Here is a 19,018-nt window from a genome sequence, read left to right on the forward strand (position 1 = left end):
CCAGGCAACATACTGGTAAATCTCCACCGCACCCTTTCCAGTGCGGTGGAACATCCCTCCTATACTGTGAATTCTGGAACTGCACGCAGTATGCTAGCTGTGGCTGAATTAATGTTTTATACAGTTTCAGCATAACCTCCCTGCTCTTAAACTCTATGCCTCAGCTAATAAAGGCAAGTATACCATATGCATTCTTAACTACTGTATCCACCTGCTCTGCATACCAAGATCCCTTTGATCCTCAGTGCTTCCCAGGGTCCTGCTGTTTATTATGTATTCCCTTGCTTTGTTTGTCCTACCCAAGTGCACCACTTAATAATAACAGTAATATTAATAACAAGTAGGCTTACATTAACACCGCAATTGTCATGTGAGAGTACCTTTAAGAAATGGGTGTTTAAGAAATGTACCTTTAAGAAATGGGTGTTTATCAGTGATGTCAGAGTGTGGGTGGAGCTGGGCTGTCTGTCAGCTTTTTACTTTCGTTTTAGGCTGTTTGCTGTAGGGTGTGTTTTAGTTTCATTTTCAGTGTTGGAGCTGAAGCCAGTGAGAGCAGGTGTACTGTTGATCTCTCTGCCATAAAAGACTATCTCTTGATCATTTGGTGAATTCGGAATTATAAATGTTCTCAGTAGTGAATGTCAACCTAATGTGCTTCATTAAAAGGTGTTTCTTCTGTCTTCTGGATGGTGTTTCAGAAGTTAGTAAGGATTACTTAGTGTTGTATTCTTTGGGAGTTGTATTTGAATTAATGGTTGCTGAGATGTTCACTGTATGTTTTAAAAAGGTTAACTTGAGTTCATAGAATAAACATTGTTTTGCTTTAAAAAATACTTCTCCATTTCTGCTGTACTACACCTGTAGAGTGGGCCGTGTGCTCCCCATACCACAATCTATTAAAAGTTGTGGGTCAGGTGAATTCCTTGATACACTTTGGGGTTCTCTAAATCCTGGCCCATAACACAATGAAGTTGCTGTGAAAAGCCCCTAGTCAATACATTCCGGCGCCTGTTCGGGCACTCAGAATGAGAATTCAGAATGTCCATATTACCTAACAGCACGTCTTTTGGGACTTGTGGGAGGAAACCAGATCACCCAGAGGAAATCCACGCAGACAGGGGGAGAATGTGCAGACGCCACACAAATAGTGACACAAACGAGTATCAAACCTGGGATCCAGGAGCTATGAAGCAATAGTGCTATCCACTGTGCCACCGTGCTGCCCTATATAGAGAATATTGAGGGATATGGGCCAAATGCGAGCAATTGGTACTAGCTTTGTGGTAAAAACTGGGAGGCATGGACAAGTTGGGCCAAAGGGCCTGTTTTAATGCTGAAAACTTCTATGACTCTATGCATTTTGGAAGGTCTAATACAGGTGGGATAGTAACTGCCAGAACTCTTCGGAGTATTACCAGACAAAGTGATCGAGACGTACAGTTGCCACTGAAAGTGGCAACGCAGGTGGATAAGGTAGTGAAGTAGGCATACGGAATGCTTGCCTTTATCGGTCGGGGCATTGAGTATAAAATTGGCACGTCATGCTGCAGCTGTAAGAACCTTAATTAGGCCACACTTGGAATATTGCATACAATTCTGGTCACCACCTACCAGAAGGATATGGAGGCTTTGGAGAGGGTTCAGAAGAGGTTTATCAGGATGTTGCCTGGTCTGACGGATTAACTATGAGGAGAGGCTGGACAAGCTCAGATTGTTCACTGGAACGGCAGAGGCTGAAGGGCGATCAGATAGAAGGTTACCCCTTTACCTCCCACACCGCTAAACCACCTGCTTGCACATACCTCTGGGTGTCCTGTTCAGCGTCCCTGAACCAGTCCATCACACAGTCCTGTCGAGTCCCTGGGCTATGGGTGCTGGGGACAGTCGGGGCATGGGGGGTTGGAGCACAGTCCCGCCATAGAGCCTGCATTGCCCTGGATGCGTGCCAACCTAACTGGTATCGAATTTTCTCGCCTTACGGGCCCTAACACTATGCCTAGGTGGTTCCCCAGATTGTAGAGCAGGAGGGGAGGCGGACTGCTGTGACTCCTGCCCTGCGACAAGGGTCCCCGCTGGCGCACGTCTCCTGGGACAATCCGGCCTGGGTGGGCCCGGTCGTTGCTCAGCTTTCCCGGGTGGCGTGGTGCCGCCCTGTTCTGCCTGCTGCCCACCAGATGCACCAGGGACAGGAGGGGGGAGTCCGAGGTGCTGCGCTGTTGCGTCACCTCCCCTGCAGAAGTCATCGGCAAGGGCCCCATTGCCTCTTCCTCCCCGAGTGGAGCCATCCCCTGAGGCCCCCTGCCACCTGGCACTGCCAGTCTTGGAGGCCTGCTCTGGCCTTGACCAGGGTCTGCACGCTCGTGACCATGGAGCACAGGGAGTGGACCATCTCCCTCTGGGACTGCACCACATCATGCTGTGACTGTGGCAGTCACCCTGTGGGTCTGTGCCACATCAGCCAGTGACTGGGCCACCTCCCTCTGGGACTGGACCATCTTCCTCTGGGACTGGGCCACCTCTGCCAGTGTCTGCGCCACACTGGCCAGTGCTTGGGCAATGCCTGCTGTGACTCGGCCATGCTGAGGAGCGCCGCTGCAATGTCCAGATGGCTCTGGCACATGGCTGCCTGTGAGAGGGCTGCCCTATCCTGGGCCTCGGCAACCGCCTGCGCAGAATGCTCCAGGCCTTGGACACGCTGATCCATAGCCAAAACTGTCGCCACCAATGCCTGCACCGCGGATGCCACCCATGCGCTGTCGGCCTGGGTAGCATGCATGACCGACACCACCTTCTGCTCCAGCACGCAGATGGACTCCTCCACCTGCGCCCGCAGGTGCTGATGCCCGCTGTCATCCCCTCTTGTAGTCCCTGGGTCTCTGACTGCACCTACATTGCTGCTGGGACTGGATGTTCCGGGAGCCCGGGACCCGTCCGGATGGCAGCTGGTTCCTGGGGCTGGCCTGCGTTCCGACCTTCCAGCACCTCGGCTGCTCCGACCTCCACCTGCTGTACCACACCAACGGTGTGGTGCGCACCAGATAGTGTCCCAGGAGCCTCTTCACTATTGTGCCCAACTGAGGTGATAGTTTCTGGGATGGTGGAGGGTGTAGGAGACAGCAGTGATGGAAGGTCAGTGTCCTCATTCGAGCCGAAGCCCGGTGTGTCCTGAGTCTCGGGCGGGGGGGGCTAGTATTCACGCTGCTCTCCCTGTCAGTGCTCGTTGACTGGGGGGCACCGGCACTGGCTGGGGGTGGGGGACTCCGGATGGAGCGGTCCCATCTCCAGCAAGTCCTGTAAGACACAAGACAGCATGTTTGGTTACACAGCAGGCTGGGGGGGCATGGGATGGGGGGTGGGGGGGCGGGGCGGGAAGTGAGGGAGGTGGAGGGAGAGTCCGGTGAGGTGGTTGGGGGTTGGAGGACTGAGGGGGGCGGGGAGGGGGGCAGTGTAGGGTGAGGGCGGTGGGGGGGGGGGTGGGGTGAAGGGGTGAGGGTGGTGTGATGGGGGGCACACATGTGTCACGGGGATTCACAACTAAGCACGGTCTCACTTACTCGTCCGCCGATGAATCCTGCCTCAGCAACCTCCCTTTCCTCCTGGCCACCGACCAGTGCCCTCTGCTCGGGAATGGTGAGGGGCCGCAGTTCAGGTGGTCCCACTCCGGTCTTCCCCCGCTCTCGCCGGTTGTGAGTGGCCTTCTCCTGTAAAGGGGGGGGAAAACACAAACAGAAAAACCATTAGACTTTCCGTGCATGCAGCTCACAGGTTGGTAGATGGTGGCCTCAGTGGCCAGGGCACCCGGCCACTGCAGCTGGCATGTGGGGCAGGATGGGGGTTCAGCTGTCTCCCGGGGGGAGTGGCCAGGTACGGGTATATGGGGACGGGGGCGGGGTTAGTGCCGGGGCACAGTGCTGTCGACTCACCCTGGCCGCCCTGAGTTGATTGTGGAGTTTCCTCCTGCCCTGCATGCCAGTCCGGGCAACGCTGACCACCTCTGCCACCTGCGCCCAGGCATGGCGACCTTTCTCCCAGGCCGGGGTATAGGGTCATCCGCCTCTCCTCCACGGCATCTAGGAGGGTCTCCAGCTCACTGTCCCTGAACCGTGGCACTGCTCTCATTCCAGCCATCTTGTTGGCTGGAACGGTGTGTGGGGTGGAAGTACCGTTCTTTGAGGCCAAATCACTGAGTGTCTTTAAGACAGAGATAGATAGGTTCTAGATTAATAAGGGGATCAGGGGTTATGGGGAGAAGGCAGGAGAATGGGGATGAGAAAATATCAGCCATGATTGAATGGCGGAGCAGATTCGGTGGGTCAACTGGCCGAATTCTGCTCCTTTGTCTTATGGTCTTATGGTTGTGTTACACGTGGTGATGGTGCTCGCCCATTTAAAGTAGCTGAATCGGTGCAGCTGTTGCGCCATTTTTCCTCTCGTAAAATGCCACTGTTTCCGCGCCAGCATCAGTCTCAAAATCGGAAACTCCAGCCCATCGTCTCAGAAACGGAAAATCCTGCCCAAGGTTGAAGCATTTACAACAATCTTCAGCCAAAAGTGTTGAGCGGATGATTTGTCTTGGCCTCCGGAGGTCCCCAGCATCACAGATGCCAATCTTCAGCCAATTCGATTCACTCTACATGATCCCAAGAAACAGCTGAAGCCATTGAATACTGCAAAGGCTCTCGGCCCTGACAAATTTCCAGCAATAGTGCTGAAGACTTGTGCCCCAGAACTAGCTGTGTCCTGAGCCAAGCTGTCCGAGGAAGGTTACAATACTAATGTTTACCCAGCAATGTGAAAAATTGCCCAGGTTCGTCCTGTCCACAAGAAGCAGGACAAATGCAGTACGAGCAAGGAGTGACCAACAGTGCTATCAAACAGCACTTATTCAGTAATAACCCGGTCACTGATACTCAGTTTGGGTTCCCGCAGGGTCCACTCAGCTCCTGACCTCATTACAGCCTTGGTTCAAACATGGACAGAATAGCTGAACTCGAGAGGCGCGGTGAGAGTGACTGCCCGTGACATCAGCGCAGCATTTGACTGATTGTGGCATCAAGGAGCCCCAGCAAAACTGGAGTCAATGGGACTCCGGATGATAATGCACTGGTTGGACTCATACCTGGCACATCGAAAGGTAGTTGTGGTTGTTGAAGATCAATCTTCTCAGTCCCAAGACATTGTTGTGAGTGTTCCTTAGGGTAGTGTCCTTGGTCCAACCATCTTCAGCTGGTTCATCATAATAATCCCTCCACCTTAAATACAGAAGTGGGGATGTTCGCTGTTGATTGTGCAATGTTCAGCATTATTTGTGACTCCTCACGCACTGAAGCAGTTCATATCTAAATGCAACAAGACATGGACAATAACCAGGCTCGGGCTAATGATGTGATTTCTAACTTTAAATGGTTTGTCTATATTTATCATTCTGTGATATTCTTTTGAAGAAACGAATTTCATGGCTGGACTGCAAAATTGCTAAAAATTTCAATTGGCAATGTTGGAATAAGTGTAAAAGCAGTTACATTGAAACATGTGTTGGACAGCTGAAGTGTCCCCACATTCTGACTCATACAGTTCCAGTAGAGGTTGCAGACAATAACATATTATTTGCTTATTACAGGTGGAACAAATTTTATATGATATATCCGAATTTATTGAAGTCTGATTGAGATAATGCTTGCATTTTATGATTAAACTTTTAAGATTACACTCTGTGCAAAATAATGGCATCTGAGGCATCTCCAACAAAACAGAATTGAACTGAATTGAATTGAACAGAATTAAGGAGAGACAGCCGGGAGACGCAGTGGTTGCTGGTTAAGTGTTTTATTTTTACCTGTATTTACGTTGGGCGGTTGTTTTTACCGCAAGTTATCTAGGGGGGTTGGCAGGGAAGGCAGTGCAATGTTCCTCCTGCAGAATGTTTGAGGTGAGGGACACTGTCAGTGTTCCTGCTGATTTCACCTGTGGGAAGTGCACCCATCTCCAGCTCCTCAGAAACCGCGTTAGGGAACTGGAGCTCGAGCTGGATGAACTTCAGATCATTCGGGAGGCAGAGGTGGTCATAGATAGTAGCTTCAGGGATGTAGTTACTCTGAAGAATGAAGACAGATGCGTGACGGTGCGAGGGGCTGGGAGGAAGCAGTCAGTACAGAGATCCCCAGGGGCCGTTCCCCTTAGTAACAAGTATACCGCTTTGGATACTGGTGGGGGGGAAACTTACCAGGGATAAGCCATGGTGACCGGATCTCCAGCACTGAGTCCGTCCCTGTGGTTCAGAAAGGAAGGGGGGAGAGCAGGAGAGCAATAGTTATTGGGGACTCGTTAGTTAGAGGGACAGATAGACGGTTCTGTGGCAATGAAAGAGACCACGGATGGTATGTTGCCTCCCGGGTGCCAGGGTCCGTGACGTCTCGGACCGTGTTTTCAGAATCCTTAAGGGGGAGGGGGAACAGTCACAAGTCGTGGTACACATCGGTACCAACGACATAGGTAAGAGTAGAGACGGGGATTTAAAACAGGAATTTAGGGAGCTAGGGTGGAAGCTGAGAGCAAGGACAAACAATGTTGTAAACTCTGGTTTGTTGCCGGTGCCACGTGCCAGCGAGTTGAGGAACAGGAAGAGAATGCAGATAAACACGTGGCTGCAGGGATGGTGTAGGAGGGAGGGTTTCAGTTACATGGATAATTGGAACACATTCTGGGGAAGGTGGGACCTGTACAAACAGGACGGTTTGCACCTGAACCAGAGGGGCACCAATATCCTGGGAGGGAAATTTGCTACGGCTCTTCGGGGGGGGGGGGGGGGGGGGTTTAAACTAATTTGTCAGGGGGATGTGAAAACGAGTTGTAGTCCAGAAGCCAGTGTTGAGAGTAGTGAGGTACTGAGGAGGGTATCAAGGTCACAGGAGTGTACCAGCAGGCAGGAAGGTGGGTTGAAGTGTGTCTACTTTAATGCAAGGAGCATCCGGAATAAGGTAGGTGAACTTGGAGCGTGGATTGGTACTTGGGAGTACGATGTTGTGGCCATTACGGAGACATGGTTAGAACAGGGACAGGAATGGTTGTTGGAAGTTCCGGGGTTTAGATGTTTCAGTAAGAGTAAGGAAGGTGGTAAAAGAGGTGGAGGAGTAGCATTGTTAATCAAGGATAGTTTAACGGTTGCAGAAAGGCAGTTCGAGGGGGATCTGCCTACTGAGGTAATATGGGCTGAAGTTAGAAATAGGAAAGGAGCGGTCACATTGTTAGGGGTTTTCTATAGGCCCCCAAATAGTAATAGAAATGTGGAGGAAGAAATTGCAAAGCAGATTATGGATAGGTGTAGAGGTCTCAGGGTAGTTTTCATGGGTGACTTTAACTTTCCAAATATTGATTGGAACCTCTATAGGTCGAACAGTTGGGACGGGGCAGTTTTTGTACAGTGTGTGCAGGAGGGTTTCCTGACACAATATGTGGATAGGCCGACAAGAGGTGAGGCCACATTGGATTTGCTACTGGGTAATGAACCGGGCCAAGTGTTAGATTTGTTTGTGGGAGAGCACTTTGGAGATATTGACCACAATTCGGTGTCTTTCACTATTGCAATGGAGAGGGATAGGGCCATACGGCAGGGCAAGGTTTATAATTGGGAGGCGTAATTATGATGCAATTAGGCAAGAATTAGGGAGCATTAGATGGGAACAGAAACTGTCAGGGATAGGCACAAATGAAAAGTGGAGCTTGTTCAAGGAACAAATACTGCGTGTCCTTGATAGGTATGTCCCTGTCAGGCAGTGAGGAAATGGCCGTGTGAGGGAACCATGGTTCACAAAAGAGGTTGCATGTCTTGTCAAGAGGAAAAAGGAAGCGTATGTAAGGATGAGAAAACAAGGTTCAGTTGGATCGCTTGAGGGTTACAAGGCAGCGAGGAATAAGCTTAAAAAAGGGCTTAGGAGAGCTAGGAGCATAAGAGGTCCTTGGCGGGTCGGATCAAGGAAAACCTCAAGGCTTTTTACTCTTATGTGGGAAATAAAAGACTGACCAGGGTGAGGTTAGGGCCGGTCAAGGACAGTAGTGGGAACTTGGGCATGGAGTCAGAAGAGATAGGAGAGTCGTTGAATGAATACTTTTCTTCAGTATTCACCGAGGAGAGGGGCTATGTTTTTGAGGATGAGAGTGTGATACAGGGTGGGTAGGCTGGAGGAGGTAGATGTTCTGAGGGAAGATGTATTAGCAATTTTGAAAAACCTGAGGGTCGACAAGTCCCCTGGGCCTGATCGGATATATCCTAGGATTCTTTGGGAGGCAAGAGATGAGATTGCAGAGCCTTTGGCTTTGATCTTTGGGTCCTCACTGTCCACGGGGATAGTACCAGAGGACTGGAGAGTGGCAAATGTTGTTCCTCTGTTCAAGAAATGGAATAGGAATGACCCTCGTAATTATAGGCCGGTTAGTCTTACTTCGGTGGTCGGTAAGTTAATGGAAAGGGCCCTGAGGGATAGGATTGATGAACATTTGGAAAGATGCAGCTTAATCTGGGACAGTCAACACGGATTCGTGAAGGGTAGGTCTTGCCTCACAAATTTGATTGAATTCTTTGAGGAGGTAACGAAGTGTTTAGATGAAGGTAGAGCAGTTGATGTCGTATACATGGATTTCAGTAAGGCATTTGATAAGGTTCCCCATGGTCGGCTCATGAAGAAAGTAAGGAGGTGTGGGATATAGGGAAATTTGGCCAAATGGATAAGTAACTGGCTATCACACAGAAGACAGAGGGTGGTGGTGGATGGAACATTTTCAGACTGGAGACCAGTTACCAGTGGTGTACCACAGCGATCAGTGCTGGGTCCTCTGCTATTTGTGATTTTTATAAATGACTTGGAGGAGGGGGCTGAAGGGTGGGTCTGTAACTTTGCTGATGACACCAAGATTGGTGGAGTAGTGGATGAGGTGGAGGGCTGGTGTAGGCTGCAAAGAGACATTGATAGGATGCAGAGCTGGGTCGAAAAATGGCAGATGGAGTTTAACCCTGATAAGTGCGAGGTGATTCATTTTGGTAGGACAAATTTGAATGTGGATTACAGGGTCAACGGCAGGGTTCTGAGGAATGTGGAGCAACAGAGAGATCTTGAGGTTCATGTCCACAGATCTCTGAAGGTTGCCACTCAAGTGGATAGAGCTGTGAAGAAGGCCTATAGTGTTTATTAACAGGGGGCTTGAGTTTAAGAGCCACGGGGTTATGCTGCAACTGTACAGAACCCTGGTGAGACCACATTTGGAGTATTGTGTGCAGTTCTGGTCACCTCATTATAGGAAGGAAGGATGTGGAAGCATTGGAAAGGGTGCAAAGGAGATTTACCAGGATGCTGCCTGGATTGGAGGGTAGGTCTTATGAGGAAAGGTTGAGGGAGCTAGAGCTTTTCTCATTGGAGCGAAGGAGGATCAGAGGCGACTTAATAGAGGTTTGTAAGATGATGAGGGGGATAGAGTAGACGTTCAGAGACTATTTCCTCGGCTGGATGTAGCTTTTACAAGGGGGCATAACGATAAGGTTCGAGGAGGGAGATATAGGAGGGATGTCCAAGGTAGGTTCTTTACTCAGAGAGTGGTTAGAGTGTGGAATGGACTGCCTGCTGTGATAGGAACTTTCAAGCGGTTATTGGATAGGCACATGGAGCACACCAGAATGACAGGGAGTGGGATAGCTTGATCTTGGTTTCAGACAAAGCTTGGCACAACATCGAGGGCCAAAGGGCCTGTTCTGTGCTGTACTGTTCTATGTTCTATGTTCTATGAACTATTTCCCCTTGACATTAAATGGCATTCCCATTGCTGAAAACCCCCACTATCGAATCCTCAGGATTACCATTGATTATAAACTGAACCAGACCAGGCAAATAAATCCTGTGGCTATAAGTGCAGATGAGAGGCTAGGGATTTTGTGGTAACTCACCACCTGACGTCCAAAGCCTGTCCATCATCTACATGGCACATGCCAAGAGTGTAATGAACTACTCTCCACTTACCTGGATGAGTGCACCTCCAACAACACTCAAGATGCTCAATAGCATCCAGGACAAAACAGCCCACTGGACTGGCACTCCATCCACCACCTTCAACATTGACTCCCTGCACCACCACCGCACATTGACAGCAGTGTGTACCATCTACAAGATGCACTGCAGTAACTCACGAAGGCTCCTTTGACAGCACCTTCCAAACCCACAAACTTAATGACCTAGAAGGACAAGATGCATGGGAACCCCACCACCTGCAATTTCCACTCCAAGCCACATGTCATCCTGACTTGGAACCGCATCATCGTTCCTTCACCGTCACTGGATCAAAATCCTGGAACTCCCTTCCTAACAACACTGTGGGTGTTCCCACACTACATGGTCTGCAGTGGTTCGAGAAAGTTACTCACCACCAGCTGCTCAAGAGCAATTATGAATGGGCAATAAATGATAGCCTAACCAGCTACTGAAAAAGCATCAGCGGGATTCTCCGTCGGCGGCATCGGTCCACCAGTAGCACACAGGAACGGAGAATCCTGCTGCCGGCTAGGGCATGCCGGACCGGAGAATTCCGCTCCATGTCTCCGAAACGGCTATCACATCATACCCATTTACCATCATTTACGCTAATCTTCAGTTTAAGTTCAACTAGAACAACTCAGCTCTCGATATCATCACATTTTTCATGCAGATATGGAATCAAGAAATGAATGTCAAGGAAAGGTAAGTGTAGCTTCCCTCATCATCAAGATAGCATTTAACCTATCCTGGAACCAGGATGACTTGCAAAATGAAGGTTAATAGGGATTACCCGGAAAATTTTCCAGTGGTTGCAATCATACTTAACGCAAAGAAAGATGGTCATGGTATTTGGAAGTTAATCATCGCAGTCTCAGCACATCACTGCAAAATTCATCAGACCACATCATCCCTAGCTGCTTCATAAATGACCTCCACTCAATCATAAGGTAAAGAGAAGAGCTGTTTGTTCAGTGCACAGTGTTCAGTTCCATTCACAATTCCTTCAATAATGAAACAGCACCTAGCATGACTTGAACAGTATTCAGGTTTGGGTTGACAATTGATGAAAGAGCAAAAAATAATTGCAGACCTGCTTTGATCCTCCTGGGAAAGACAACACCTTGGGCCATTACTTGCACAGTCAGATATCAGTGAAGAATACTTTATAGGTCACATAGGTAACACTCTGCCATACTGTCTAGACCTGTGGATGCTGGAAAACTTAAAATGCTGGAAAACCCAGTTCTTGCAGGTCAAACTAAAGAAAGTTGGCTTATCTCCCAATGACCTTCAACAGGATCACCATTAAAGAGTCCTCTACCAGTAACTTCATGTAGGTCACAATAGACCATGGGGGAGAATCTGCTATTTATTTGAGGATTAGCAGTTTTGGGGCTGGTTTAGCACAGAGCTAAAGAGCTAGCGTTTAAAGCAGACCAAGGCAGGCCAGCAGCACAGTTCAATTCCCGTACCAGCCTCCCCGAACAGGTGCCGGAATGTGGCGACTAGGGGATTTTCACAGTAACTTCATTTGAAGCCTACTTGTGACAATAAGCGATTTTCATTTCATTTCATTACCGATGCAACCGACAAAGATTTATACATACAATGTAGGTGATGCCAGGAGTGGGAAACTATAGTTACAGAAAAAAAAAACTTGAGATTCCTGCTTATGATGGATTTTTTTAAAGGATTTCCATGGAGTAAATAGGGAAAGGCAATTTATTTTGGATCGGGAGCCAGCGACAAGTGGTCATCAATCTAAAATTGTCATTAAGACAAGGAGGTAGGAGAGTTCATGACAAATGTATTTATGCAGCAAATTGTTGCTGCTCTGGCTGCTTTGTCACAGAAAATGGGAGGGAGCGGGTGACCATTCCATGTTTAAAGGGAATCTTGGATAAATATTTAAAGCAGAGGAAGATATTTGGCTATCGAGACAGACCAGGGCAGCATGGTTAGTTTTGCATTGCCCAAGCAAAGATACAGCATAGATATGGTGGGTCAGTTAACCTCCTTCTGTGCTCTGCATTTCTATGTAGAGCCGAAGGAGAGTCTGATAATTCATAATCATTTTGAGCAAACCAAATACATTCCAGATTCCACAGTCCTTATTCAGTATCTCTTCCATCAGGCAGGAGATACAAAAGCCTGAGGAGACGCACTAACAATTTCAAAAACAGCTTCTTCCCTGCTGTTACCAAACACGTGAATGACTCTCTTTTGGACTAAACTGATCTCTCCACACATCTTCTCTACTGAGTAGTACTACACTCCGTATGCTTCATCCGATATCTATGTCTATGTATTTACATTGTGTATTTATCGTACGTCCTATGTTTTTCATGTATGGAACGATCTGTCTGGACTGTTTGCAGAACGATACTTTTCACTGTACCTCAGTACACATGGCAATATATCAAATCAAATAAATCAAATCAAATCAAATCTTCCATATCTCTGTCATGTTTTCCAAACTTCTCTTCTCTCCTGATGGTGCTGATTCACGTTGAAACTCAGTGCGCTAGAAGACGGCAGAGATTTTGTAATCTTAGTAAAGTAACCAGTCTTCCTTTGTGAACATAGATGTTTTGCACTGGCAGATTGTTTATCCATGGGACCATCCTTCTGCACCAGACATCTTAACATGCACTTGTGGCAAGGCTCATTGGACAGCAATTAGAAATGAGAACCTCTGATGTTCATCCACTCAGATACTATTACCACCCCCCCTGCCCCTCCCCCCCCCCCCCCCCCACCCCTGCCGCCACCTTGCTTCAGATAAGGTAGGTCAATACAGAACAGGAAATGTCCGAATGTATATTGTTCAATACCATTGAAAGTGTACAGGATTCTCTATGTTCTCGAGTCTACATTCTGCCGCCAGAACTGAATCACGTCTGGTTTGCGCTGGTGCGAGGAACGGCGCCCAGAAGTGATTCCCTCTCCCTTGCCATGCAAGTCTATGCATGGCGGAGAGCGCAAGGGATTTTGTTCCTATATCCTGCTATCAAGCCGCCATTTTGACTTGACGCCCAATACCAAGGTCCGACGGCCGCCCCCCTCTTCCCCACAAGGCAATTTCTGCCCCGCCACCTCCCCTGCTGACAAGTAGGGGGACTCCCACCACCAGAACTGCTGGATCACCCCCCCACAATATGCATACATGAGGGTGGCCCAACCACCCCAGTGACCCCCCCCCCCCCACCAGACTCCCATTTCGAACCTCCACCAGACCTCTCCATCTGACCCCCGCATCAGTGACCCCAGCAGAGACCCTCATCAGAGACCCCATCAGAGACCCCCATTTCAGACACCTCACATCAGAGACCATCTTCTGAGACCCCCGTTATCAGAGACCCCACATCAGAGACCCTCACAAATCAGAGACCCATATCAGAAACCCCCATATTGGAGACCCCCCATTAGAGACTCCCTGTATCAGAGAACCCCCATCAGAAGCCCTGAATATCAGAGACCCCCATCAGAGAACCCCATCAGAGACCCCCCATCAGTTACTCCTGCCTGTACCTAAAGAGCACTCTAGACAGAAACAGTAAAAAAAATCACTGCTTTTTCATTCACCCATTCCTAACACCTGCTGCCCCAGATAGTGTAGAAATAAGCAGCTGTTACTTCATAGAAAGCCAAAACCACATCACAGGCTTTAAACCCCCACCCCCCTCGGATCCCTGATCTACAAGGCTTTTATTCACTTTCAAAGAAAAAACAAATTGTTTTCAGAGAGCCAGGTGTCTGAATTGTTCCCTTCATGCTTGAATGCATCCAAAGTACCTTATTTTGAACCTAAGCTCAAATGCCTAGCTATGATTGACAGAAGCTTCTGACCACATCAAAGTAGTTAAGTGTTTTCTGCTGAGAAAAAAAGGAGGTGAAAGCATTTAACTCCCAGATGTTTATGGATATTGTAGTTCGATTCAAAGAAGGGTACTGGAGATGCATTCAACCAAGAAAGGAAATGAAAATAAGCAATTCACACACCCTATCTTGGAACTATCCACCCCCACATATCAGAGACCCCACATCAGAGACACTCACATATCAGAGACCCCACATCAGAGACCCTCACATATCAGAGACCCCACATCAGAGACCCTCCCATAACAGAGACCCATATCAGAAACCCCCATATTGGAGACCCCCAATCAGAGACCCCCTATATCGGACCCTGATGGCAGTAGAAACACAGTACACATGAAGCGAGATTAAGGAGGCAATGATGGCCATATCTCAAGGACTCTGAATGGTTTATTTCAGTCAAACATTACTGCAAAAACACACAGTAATGCTATTCAGTTTGGACAGTGAGATTCAGTGGACTCAAGTTAAATTCCGCTGAATGGTGTATTTCGTGGAGTGTTCCCCACCAGCTGCAGTGCTGGAAAACACCCCGCTCTGCAACGGCACTTATGCCTTTTTTTTGGCCTCGGGGAGTTTCTCTCTGCTGAGTCCACACTTAGAGTGCTTCATTTTGACTGGCAGCCCTGATCTGCCCCCCTTCAGGTCCGACACACACTTTTGACCCCTCACCCCCCCCCCCAACCTTGGGGAGGCCCCTGGGAATGCTCCCCCACACCTCTTCTACCTGGCAAGCTCCCCACCCCCCCAGGACCGACCCCTGGCAGTGCCAACCTAGCACCTGGGCACCACAGGACTGCCATCCTGGCAATGCCCCAGGCACCCTGGCAGTGCCACACAGGTGCCTTGGAAGTGACAGGTTGGCACGGCCAGGCTGTCAGGCTGACCGTGCCAAAGTGCCTACGTGCCTGGGGGAGTGCCAGGGTGCCACCCTGCCCTGTCCCCGATCACTCGGCGATACCAAATTGCAAGTGAGACCAACCCCCAGGTGCCGTTATGCCTGCTTCACATTTGTATTGACCAGTACAAAACGGTACCCTGGCAAAATTTCCCAGGCATGGCCAGTGAGTCCCAGGCGCCGGGTGAATCCAGCGTCCAGGTATTTAAATGAGCCCTTCTGCGCATTTGAACATTCAGATATGCATCCCGCCCAGTGAGGGTGAGATCCAGAATGCGGCAGGCGGAGTGAGTCTGGTGACTCGTGCAAGATTTTGCACCTGGTGTGGTGCCTGATTTGAGGCTTGCCTGCGATCCACCCATTGCGCCTTAATCCGCGCTGGGCAGAACAGGGTCGCTGAACCGTCCCCGAACATCGGTAGCATGGGAGCAAACGTGGCTAGCACTGTGGCTTCACTGCGCCAGGGTCCCAGGTTCGATTCCCTGCTGGGTCACTGTATGCGCGGAGTCTGCACGTTCTCCCCGTGTCTGCGTGGGTTTCCTCCGGGTGCTCCTGTTTCCTCCCACAGTCCAAAGATGTGCAGATTAGGTGGGTTGGCCATGCTAAATTGCCCTTAGTATCCAAAAAGGTTAGGAGGGATTATTGGGTTATGGGGATAGGGTGGAAATGAGGACTTAAGTGGGTCGGTGCAGACTCGATGGGCCGAATGGCCTCCTACTGCACTGTATGTTCTATGTACATGAGGCCGCATGCTGTGCCTCCCTTACACTTCCTCCTCCTCCTCGGCCTGCTGGGCAGCCGGCTCTGCTTCCTCACCAACTTCCTCCTGTTCCTCTGGGGCAGCCTCTGCTGCTGCAGCTTCCTCCTCCTCGCCAGCTCCAACTCATACAGCCTCAGTGCATCCCCAAGGGCTGCAGCGATTAGGAGGAAACACACCATTTCTCGCTGAATTCCAGTTGTTGGCGGGTTGGATTGGATTTGTTTATTGTCACGTGTACCGACGTACAGTGAAAAGTATTTTTCTGCGAGCAGCTCAACAGATCATTAATTACATGGAAAGAAAAGGGAATAAAAGAAAATACATAATAGGGCAACACAACATATACAATGTAACTACATAAGCATCGGATGAAGCATACAGGGTGTTGTGTTAATGAGGTCAGTCCATAAGAGGGTCATTTAGGAGTCTGGTGACAGTGGGGAAGAAGCTGTTTTTGAGTCTGTTCGTGCGTGTTCTCAGATTTCTGTATCTCCTGCCCGATGGAAGAAGTTGGAAGAATGAGTAAGCCGGGTGGGAGGGATCTTTGATTATGATGCCCGCTTTCCCCAGGCAGCGGGAGGTGTAGATGGAGTTAATGAATGGGAGGCAGGTTCGTGTGATGGACTGGGCGGTGTTCACGACTCTCTGAAGTTTCTTGCGGTCCTGGGCCGAGCAGTTGCCATACCAGGCTGTGATGCAGCCCGATAGGATGCTTTCTATGGTGCATCTGTAAAAGTTGGTAAGGGTTAATGTGGACATGCCGAATTTCCTTCGTTTCCTGAGGAAGTATAGGCGCTGTTGTGCTTTCTTGGTGGTAGCGTCGACGTGGGTGGACCAGGACAGATTTTTGGAGATGTGCACCCCTAGGAATTTGAAACTGCTAACCATCCCCACCTCGGCCCCGTTGATGCTGACAGGGGTGCGTACAGTGCTTTGCTTCCTGAAGTCAATGACCAGCTCTTTAGTTTTGCTGGCATTGAGGGAGTTCCAGTAATTGGGGGGTGGAATGCTGGGGTGGTAAGATCATGGCTGATCTCTTTACCGACTCAGCTCCACTTACCCGCCCGCTTACCGTAACCTTTTAGTCCTTTATTGATCACCCGGCCCCACGGCCTATCCCCCTTTTACCCCCCTGTTGACCCCCACCCCCAGCCAGCTTGGCCATTGCCCTGGCAGAGGCCCCCTGAAAACCAGCTTGGCCAGTGTCAGGACCAGCAGCCCACAGTCACCCCCCCCCTCCATGTCTACCTCCACTCTCCCTAATCAGCCACAACACCTGGTTCCCAATTTTTAAAAGCACAAGTGAACCTTGCCATCGGGAGTTCCCCCCGACGGAGGCGGAAGCGAAGGATCGTTGAGGCTCCAGAGAATACCGGGTCAGGCCCAGTAATGATGTGCAAACAGCATTTACTGTACGTGTGAGTGGATTGCATTGATGCCGCTGTCAAGGCACCGGAGAATTGCAACTTGGCGTGAACCCATTATCCGCCCAATAGCCTTTCCGAATTTCCGCGTTGGCCAACGGAGAATCCCGCCCTGGATCTTTGGAAAACATATCTTGAAAAAGAAGATATGTGGCTATATGACCAGACAATGGATAATGCCATTGTCCGTCTGAAAATAACAAAATAAACATTGCCATGCTCAGATTCCAGAATGTTTTAAAAATGCATTGTGCACATTGAGCAGAAGGAATCTTGAGTCAGTACGCTATCACACTGGACAAAGTTAGCAACTGCTAACTTTGAATGTAGCCATCCACAGCTCCATTGCACCATCTTAAAGCTTTTCTGTAATGACTTTCCAATCTCCAGAAGGTAAAGTTCATCTCTCCCTGGAGAGTACAGACCTGAGGACCACCCTGCAATAGTTGAGCCCTCTCAAAGTTTAGCATTTTTTAATTAAAAGAAAACAGAGAAGTATAATCACAATGTAGTTAAGTTGTCATGCATACTTGCAATGTTAACTTTCGTCCTGCACTAGCAGTATGGCGTCGACATTAATATTGAGTTGTTTCAATTTTATTGTCGCTTTTATTTTTCCATATTATGTATATGCCTTGCACAAAATTGCTACAGTAGTCAAATTATTTTCTCATGCACAGAATTTACTCACTTTAAATTACAACCACAGATTGCAAAACAGACAACTACAACACTTCCATGACTCTTGAGATATTTTATTTTTATTTGATAATAATTTTCTAGTTGGAATTAAAGATATTTTGTTTTTCTCATTTATTTCTCAAACGTTTTGTTTTCCTACTTCATCCATTTTTGAATCAATCTGTTCCCTATTCTCCTTTTAATTGTAAATGCTCTGGCCCACGTACTGCATCAATGAGACGAAGGGTTATGCTTTGTGCCAAAAGCTGCTGTGTACTTAATTAATTTTTCCAACGTCTTAGAATTTAAGCACAAAGAATTAATTTGGAAAAATATATACGTATTGTACAATAGAAGGAAGGAGAGTACATTACAGGGTGCTCCAATGGATGCACCACACAGATCAGAATGCTGCATAGATTTGTTCAAATAGAATTTTTCAAACCTGGTCAAAAAGTCACATTCCATTGTTCCAATTTTACTGCGATATTGGAAATTAAATGCTGATCTGTACGTAAATTATAACTCTATTTCATTGCACATCTAGTTTGAATATGTAGCACGTCAGAAACAGATGCTGTTTCACACTCCGAATATATAATTGGTATAACCTTCAGATTGTTGACAGCTACCAAAATGCTCTGGCTTACTGTTCGGAAATCAATGCTCTCACATAGAAGTTTATAAGTTATTTCACAAGATAATAGGGTTCATATGAAATGTTAAACTTTCAGAGGAATTAAACATACAATGAGTACTATTACCAGTAATTACATATATGTAATGGGCTGTAACTTGCGAGTTCCCCAGTATCAGATTGGTGGCTTCCCAAAGATACACTGGAGGATCCTTCTCAGAACTTCACTGGTAAGCATGTGTACAGCAATTGCCCAGAAGTACAAATATCCTCTGCGCTGTGAACTATCCAAAAATACAAATTAAATTGTAAACTTTGGATGGCTCCAACAGGGTTGCACCAATGGTTACTCGAAAAACTAACTTCTAGGAAAATTAACATAAAGGCACAGACCGATCTCGCAGCTCCCCCTCCCCCCACCCCGGCCACAGGCGTCCACTAGTCCTAGTCCCCAACCATGCACCCCCCCCCCCCCGACTTACTGTTATGCTATTCCCCAACCCATGACTTCCTATGTGACTCCCCACATCCACGCAGAACTGATCACCCCTGACAAGCCCTGACTCTCACCCCCTGACCTGACTGCATCCACGGCCACACCTGATTCCACTGTCCCGGTCCCCACTCAGCATACCTGACCCCGAATTCCCCCCCTCAGATCCTATCCTACCTTTCACCCTGACATCCTACCAACTCCACTCCCAAACTCTAACACCCCACCCG

The 19,018-nt window shown here is 48.6% G+C and overlaps 1 protein-coding gene across 2 annotated transcripts in view; it reads left to right on the top strand.

The window, feature by feature from the left end:
- The window catches only part of syt4 (synaptotagmin IV), a 117,178-nt gene that overhangs the window by 70,069 nt on the left and 28,091 nt on the right, over positions 1-19,018 (top strand). The gene's annotated exons all lie outside the window — the stretch shown is intronic.

The sequence above is a fragment of the Scyliorhinus torazame genome, chromosome 3 (genome assembly GCF_047496885.1).
Source record: "Scyliorhinus torazame isolate Kashiwa2021f chromosome 3, sScyTor2.1, whole genome shotgun sequence".
NCBI lineage: Eukaryota > Metazoa > Chordata > Chondrichthyes > Carcharhiniformes > Scyliorhinidae > Scyliorhinus > Scyliorhinus torazame.